At 37.1% G+C, this 7,383-nt stretch overlaps 1 long non-coding RNA gene across 1 annotated transcript; it reads right to left on the bottom strand.

The window, feature by feature from the left end:
• Nucleotides 1–4,568: 4,568 nt before the first annotated feature.
• On the bottom strand, nucleotides 4,569–5,448 carry LOC112772942 (uncharacterized). The gene is made up of 3 exons (XR_003187727.3): nucleotides 4,998–5,448; nucleotides 4,879–4,912; nucleotides 4,569–4,796 (listed from the first exon to the last, which is right to left on the bottom strand). It is a non-coding gene; the product is annotated as an uncharacterized lncRNA (long non-coding RNA).
• Between the last annotated feature and the right edge of the window lie 1,935 nt (nucleotides 5,449–7,383).

The following is a 7,383-nucleotide window of genomic DNA, read 5'->3' as shown; positions in this document are numbered from 1 at the left end:
CCAGCTACCACCACTGCACCTCCACCTGCCTCAGAGCCCGTTTATCACCTCGTGCACCGCTTATTTCAGCAGCTGGACCAGATGGAGCGCCGCAATCGGCGGCGATATGAGCGATCTGAGCGTCGCAACAAGCGACGCTATGAGCACCTCAAGTTGATGATCCGATCTGGTGGCGACATCCCCTCCGAGCCTGACACACCATCAGAGCCATCCGAGGAGGAGGCGGACGAGCATGAGGAGGAGACACATGCACAGAGAGAGGCTGAGCAGACAGGACCAGAGCAGGCTACGCCACAGCAGGAGGAGCCACACCAGATTCAGGCCGCAGATCTAGAGATTCCTATACAGTCAGAGCCTCCACTGCAGCAGACAGATCCTCCTACCCTCATCCAGTCTGCAGACCTTCAAGCCACCACCGAGACTCCAGCAGCCCATCCTTCCGGTGATGACACTCCTTCACACCCAGCTTGAGTGAGCATCGAGGACGATGCTTTACTTTAAGTGTGGGGAGGTCGCCATTCATGAGGAGGCCTTCAATTATTCACTTTTCATGATTTAGATGTAGTTTTTAGAGAGAGAGGTTCTCTCCTCTCTCTTAGGTTTTAGGATTAGGATTCCTCTTAAAAGATTTAGTATTTCAACTCTTTATCAGGTTCAATATTCCTTTTACTTTATATTTCTCTTTTACTTTCAGATACTTTAATGCTCTCATTTAATTACTTATGTTGCCAAATTGGCCTATGAACTCTTTATGTTTAGATTGATTTTCTCTTATTAATGCTACAATTGAGGTATTTCAGATTTATGATTCTTATTTAGCTTTTTATATTCTTGGCTTTAATTGATTAACTAGAGGCTCTTGAGTTATCAACTTATTGTGATTGATTGTTATGTCGGCTAATTGACTGGAATTCCACTAACTCTAGTCTTTCCTTATGAGTTGACCAGGACTTGGGAATCTAACTAATTAGTTGACTTGACTTTCCCTTGCTTTCGTAAAGGTTAACTAAGTGGGATTAACTTCAATTCTCATAGGAGTAACTAGGATAGGACTTCCGAATTTTCATACCTTGCCAAGAGTTTATTTTACAGTTATTTATTTATTTTACTTGTCATTTAAATTACTTGTTCCCTACTTTCAAAACCCCCAATTTACAAAACTCATAACCAATAATAAGAACACCTCCCTGCAGTTCCTTGAGAAGACGACCCGAGGTTTAAATACTTCGGTTATCAATTTTAAAGGGGTTTGTTACTTGTGACAACCAAAATGTTTGTACGAAAGGATTTTCTGTTGGTTTAGAAGCTATACTTACAACGCGATTATATTTTTATATTTCTTTACCGATAGGAAAATCGATCGTCAATGCAGTAAGGAGAACCTTCCAGAACCCATCAAGACCAGCAAAATGGAGGTCTAAAAGCAACGAAGAGGTGTGATCCAAACCCAAAACCCCCCACAAAAATCTCGAAAACACCAAAAAGAACACTGGGCTACTTCTCGGATCTCCTGGACGCAGATCTCTCAAAAGTGAACCTTGCAAGCATCATGACCCACATCTAAAGAAGCCAGAATTGGTATCGGAACCCAAGTAAGAGTGAAGGAAGAGGGAAGAGAGGGTAACGAAGGAGACGGTGAACGCAACGCAGTATAAATAAGTGTAGAGGCGGGTTTGAAGGTGAGTGATAAGTCCATATTTAACGATACTTTTTTGTTTAAATTGAATGGATTTCATCACATATACTCACACTTAACCACCAAAATAGCATACTTTTGTGTTTTATCCCTAAATTGAATCTAAATGTGAAAACATGCATTTTTGTGCTTAAATTGAGCAATTTATTCCCACTTTGATTCCATTCGATGCCGTGATATGTTTTACGAGTGATTTCAGGTCTTATAGGTGAGAATGGATATGCAAAGGTGGAAAGAAGCATGCAAGAAGAGAGAACACATGAAGAAAACAAAGGAGAAGCACACACTGACGTGTGCGTGCGCACAACCACCCGTGCGTGCGCACAAGTACAGAAACCAGCAAGTGTGCGTACGCATACATCTGTGCGTACGCATAGGTACTAACGTGTGACTTCATTAATGAAGCACGTGACTCGCGATTTTGGGGGCCTCTTGGCCCAGGTTTGGAAGGCTGAAGGCTGGTTTGAAGTGCTATATGAAGGGGACAACACCACATATCGATGTATTAGTTTAGGAGGCCTCATTACATACCTTAGACATAATTTAGGAGTAGGAATAGTGTTGAGTAGAAAATGCTCTCTTAGGATTCATATAGTTTTCATTGTAGCATTTTATAATTTCAATTTTGCTCCTGGATTTTGCTCATCTAATTGTATGTACTTCTTAATTTCCTTTTTAATTACATCACTTTTGCTACATTTTGCTCTTAGTTCAAGTTACTTGTTAATATATGAAATTTTGATTTCTTGAACCTCTTGCTTATGAATTTGGTCTTTTATGATTTATAAATGCTTGATTGAGTTTCTATTGTTGATATTGTGAATATTTTGGTTATAGATTTCATTTTCCTTTGCAATTTCCCATGTTTTGGTTTTATGCCCACCAAGTGTTTGTGAAAATGCCACTTAATAATTTTGAGTAGATTTTCACACCTTACCTTGAGAAATGAGTTCCTAGGATACTAGAGTCATAATGTCCGACATTTAGTGGTAATTCTTAAGTAGTTAGTTGACTCTTGTTTCCATTGACACTAGCTTTTTACTAAGTAATTAGTAAGTTAGTTAGGACTTATGGATTAAGGTCAATTATGCTTGCTTGACTTACTCCTCGATGTTAGGGGTTGACGAAGCGAAATTGACTCATCATAGTTGCCATAGTTGTAGTTATGACGATTATAGGATTCCTTAATTCTCATTCCCAAGTCAAGGTCTCTCTTATGCATTTATAGCATTTTCACTAGTTTTAATCTTATCTTCTTTTTAATTACATTAATTCCAATTTTGATCCATTTCTTAGTTATTTTAATCTTTCCATTCCTTGATTTCAAAACCCCTTTTCTGCACAACCAAAAGTGTGACATCTTAATTGCATTCCTAGGGAGAACGACCCGATGTTTAATTACTCTCAGTTAATTTTAATTGAAATTAAACTTTGATTGTAAGGATCGATTGCCGGTTTGCAACAAGTTTCTATATTGTTAAATTCTAGACCGGCATAATTCTTATCGTCAGTGAGCATGGTCGAGCCTGAGCCTGAAGATCTGGGCATTCTTCTCGTCAAAATCGAACTTGTCCTTATTCTTGGGGCGCTTTCTGAGGTCAGTAGCAGGACCTTCGGGGGCGCTAGGGCGGCAAATGGCAGCACGAAAGCCGTTGGAGGTGGAGGGTTGGGCATCGGGGTGGATGTAGGTTTGGAGAGCGTAGAGGAAGAAAATTGGGAGCATGAAGAATGCGATGAAGAACGCGAGGAAGAGGGAGAGCGAAGCGTGCGGGAGTGGGGCTTTATACAATAACACCAACTGCGAGGAACCAATGTGGGTATAGTGGAAAATGAGCCAGCTCAGCTACAGCGTGGCAAAACGACGCCACGTAAGCGCTCCGGTGATGACTCATCACCAGAAATATGTCCAGGGATCACTATGAGTGCTCGGAGCTCTATCTGGAGGACTACAATAAGAAAAACGAGATCTTGAGAACTACATTAGATAATCACGCGAATCCCAGGGACTACTATGGGTATTTACTCTACCATGAGCTTTAATTTGGTATAAATTTCATAGCATTTGGGTAAAAAATAAATTTTACATAATTTTTTAGAGTTTTGCCCTGCACTTAAAAATCTACAGAAAACAACAGGTAACATATATTTTGTAAAAATCACCAAAATTTCATTTCTAATTAAATGCTTTTGAAATTGTGTGGAGGTATACTAGATTTTCCTGAGTTTAAAACAAAATAAGTTCCAATTCCATATCAATTTATATGAGCAATTAATACAGCTAGAAATTGTGCCCTGTTTTCATAAATCAGTTTCTGAAATCTCAGCGAGCAACACACGTTCCAAGTAACATTATTAATTCTACAAAATAGCTATGAACCTGAACTTTGTGACCAATTAAACTAGATACACAAAACTTCATCATCCCTTTGGTTTTAACTTAAAATGTAATGTAAATCAAAGTTACAGTGGATGAAAGATACGATTTTAAAAACTAGAAAACAGGATTTTCAGCACAAAACACCAAACTTTGAAAAATCATATCTCCCAAACCACTTTGTGGAATTTCCTGAATTTTTTTATGGGTCACTCTAGACATCTTAAAGTTTATTAAAAAAGTAAATTGTTATAGAAAATATATCTATATTGATCCTAGGTCTTACGGCAAGCTGCTACCCAAAATTATGCAGAAATTCTGAGCATCTCTCCCTAATATTCAATAACCAATTTCAATCTCCTAAAATTCTAACCTACACATTCAATTATTCTCATAATTGATTCTTATTATTTCATATTTCCAACTCAAGCACAGCCAAGAGCCTCAAATCAATGTATATATCACAAATGATATAACATTCTGCACAATATACCACAATTCACAATATCACCACTGCACTATTTATATCAACAATTCTTCAACAATATCAAGGCATAATAGCAGTAATTTCAGCAACAATTATAATATTTAATCACACTAAATCATCCATAACAAGAAAATACAACTAACGGTAACATATAAGACTAAACTGACATCCTAACCCTTCCTTTTCTTTGAGAATTACAAACCGAATTCTGCTCCTTTGCTTATCTTGAATCAAAAACCCTAACAAACACAATTAAAGCAATTTGTTACATCACAGAGCCAAATGGCCGAACCTCATATGGAGCAAGAGAAGGATTCTTACTCTTGTAATGGACTGAACTTGAATGGTTTGGTCACTAAACAAAGAAATTGAAGCTCAATAAGGATAGAACTTTCGAATTGGGGAAGAAATAGAAGAATATAGAAGCTACTGGTTCTTACCCAGTAGAAAAATGTTGAAAAAATCAGAAAGAAAAAGGAATGGAGCTCTTCCTCTGGCTTCGGGTAGCATCTTCCATAGTTTCTTTCCCCTTCTTCGACGATTATGCACGAAGATGGTGATGACGATTCTATTCGTGCTTCCTTCTCCTTCTCCTCAGCCCGTCGCTGTTCTTTCTCTCTTTTCTCTTTTTTTCGTGTGTTTGCTTGTGTGAGTGACGAAGAGAAGGGAGGCTTGTACTCATTAAATAGAAGAGAAGGGAGGATAGGTGACATGTGATAGAAGGCTTTGTGTCTTCCTTCTTTCCTCAATACAGCAGCACATTAATGAGAAGAGGTAGAACCATGGTTCTTCGTTGGGTTTGCATCGGTGCAGGAAGGAAAAAGAGTAAAAAGGGCAATCAGGCAGTGTGCGGATAGTTTCTTTGACACACAAATACATAAACACAAATAATAGGTTTAATTATTTTGTTGGTTTTTATAGTTTTATAAAATTTTTAATTAGGTTCCTATATTTTTTTTAATTGGGTCTTTGTACTAATTTTTTTTTTAATTAAGTCTCTTTTAGTAGTAATTGGCTTAATTTTATAGGGACCCAACTAAAAAAAAGAATTAGTATAAGGACCTAAATAAAAGGAAAAAAAGTGTAGGGACCCAATTAAAAAAAAAAGTTGGTACAAGGACTTAATTAAAAGGAAAAAAAAATATAGGGACCTAATTGAAAATTTCGCGAAACTATAGGGACCAACAGAGTAATTAAACCTTTTTTTTTACTATATTTGGTAATGATATACAAGACACATTGATTTTAACTAAATATCATATTTACCCTTATCACTGCAATACCACTACCAATATTACTTTTCACCATCACTGTCATTAATTTTTCAACCTCAATCTAAATAACTATGAAATATCATCAAAATCTTTAATCCAATAATCAAATCAATAATTTTTTTATATATAAAAAATTAAAATAGAGATAAAAAAAAAAAGAAACTTAAACAAAATATATCCAATGAAAAAGAATAATGAAAAAAATACAAAAAATAAGTACAATTTGAAAAACAGATATGGGAGCGGTGAAGACAGATCTATATACAGGAAGAGGCAACAGAGGCGTTAACACCGGCACGAACCAACAAAGACAACGGAGGTGGGTGAAGGTAGATCTAGAGGCAAAGCGAGGCATCAGAGACATCGACACATGCGACGAAGAAGAGAGGCGAACCAAGGTAGATCTGGAGGCGGCACGACGATGGGGATGACGGAAGGCGAGAGGGAGGCGGCACAACGATGGTGACGGCAACAACGCTGAGAGGGAGATGAGGGTGGCGACGGAAGAAGAGAGAGAAGGCAGAAGAGAAGAAGAGAGGCGGACAAAGGAAGGAGGCGGTGGCGACGTCGATAGTGGTGAAGGTGACAATGGTAGAAGGAGAAGGCAGGGGTAGAATAGAAGTTGAAAGGTGGAATGAATTGGAGAAGAAGATGGAGAGTTATGAAGATAGGGTAAAGGATAAAATTGGAATTTTAAAAAATAACAAGGGATAAAATTGAAAAAATTTGTGTCTCATCAGTTATGTCTCAGTGTCACAGCTTAAAGGAGATACACAAAATACATGTATTTCATGTACATCTGTGTGTAACCGTGTCCATCAAAATTTTGTGTCTCAACAAACAAACAGTATACACGTTCCACCGTGTCCATGTCTCTAGTGGACATGGACATGAACCAAACGCTGCCTCAGGGTTTCTTTGGTTTGGTTAAGATGGAGTGTGGTTCGGTTGAAGTAAGAGAAAAGAAAACAAATCAGTTTAAAGCTTGGTTCATTAATTAACCAAAAGGACATTCCGGTCATTCAATTTGATGTGGTCTTGGAATAACTAATATAGTGATTCATCTATTAATTCCTCTCATGAACATTTAAAGAGATAATAAATAACTCATAGAAATGATTATTTTGCATAATAATTAATCGAAATGGTAATTTTTAAATTACTGAGTCTTGTCGTTAATTACAACAGAATAAAAATTTTAACTTAGCAAGATAAGTTAAATTATATTTCTCTATTTTAATATCTATCTAACACACACATATCCATTTACAAAAATTGTAATTAATTTAAAAAAACGAAATTTTTGAAGCAGAAAAATCGAGTTCTTATATTTTACCTTTTAAAAAAAAAATTGTCCTCAAAATTTCGTTACTTTGAGTGAAGGAATCAGTTTTAGTGATATTTTTAGTGTTCACAGCAAATACCCTTTTTTATGGTTGAGATCTGGGAGGAATAAGTCCGACCGTTCATTGGTGGCAATTTTTAGTTCTGTGTCTCTATCTGCCATACTGATTGCAAATTTCTGTTTCGAGCATGTAGCGTCTGCCTCTAT

This window comes from Arachis hypogaea, chromosome 18, assembly GCF_003086295.3.
Source record: "Arachis hypogaea cultivar Tifrunner chromosome 18, arahy.Tifrunner.gnm2.J5K5, whole genome shotgun sequence".
In the NCBI taxonomy this organism is placed as follows: domain Eukaryota; kingdom Viridiplantae; phylum Streptophyta; class Magnoliopsida; order Fabales; family Fabaceae; genus Arachis; species Arachis hypogaea.
This window is presented reverse-complemented; position numbering and strand designations above follow the sequence as displayed.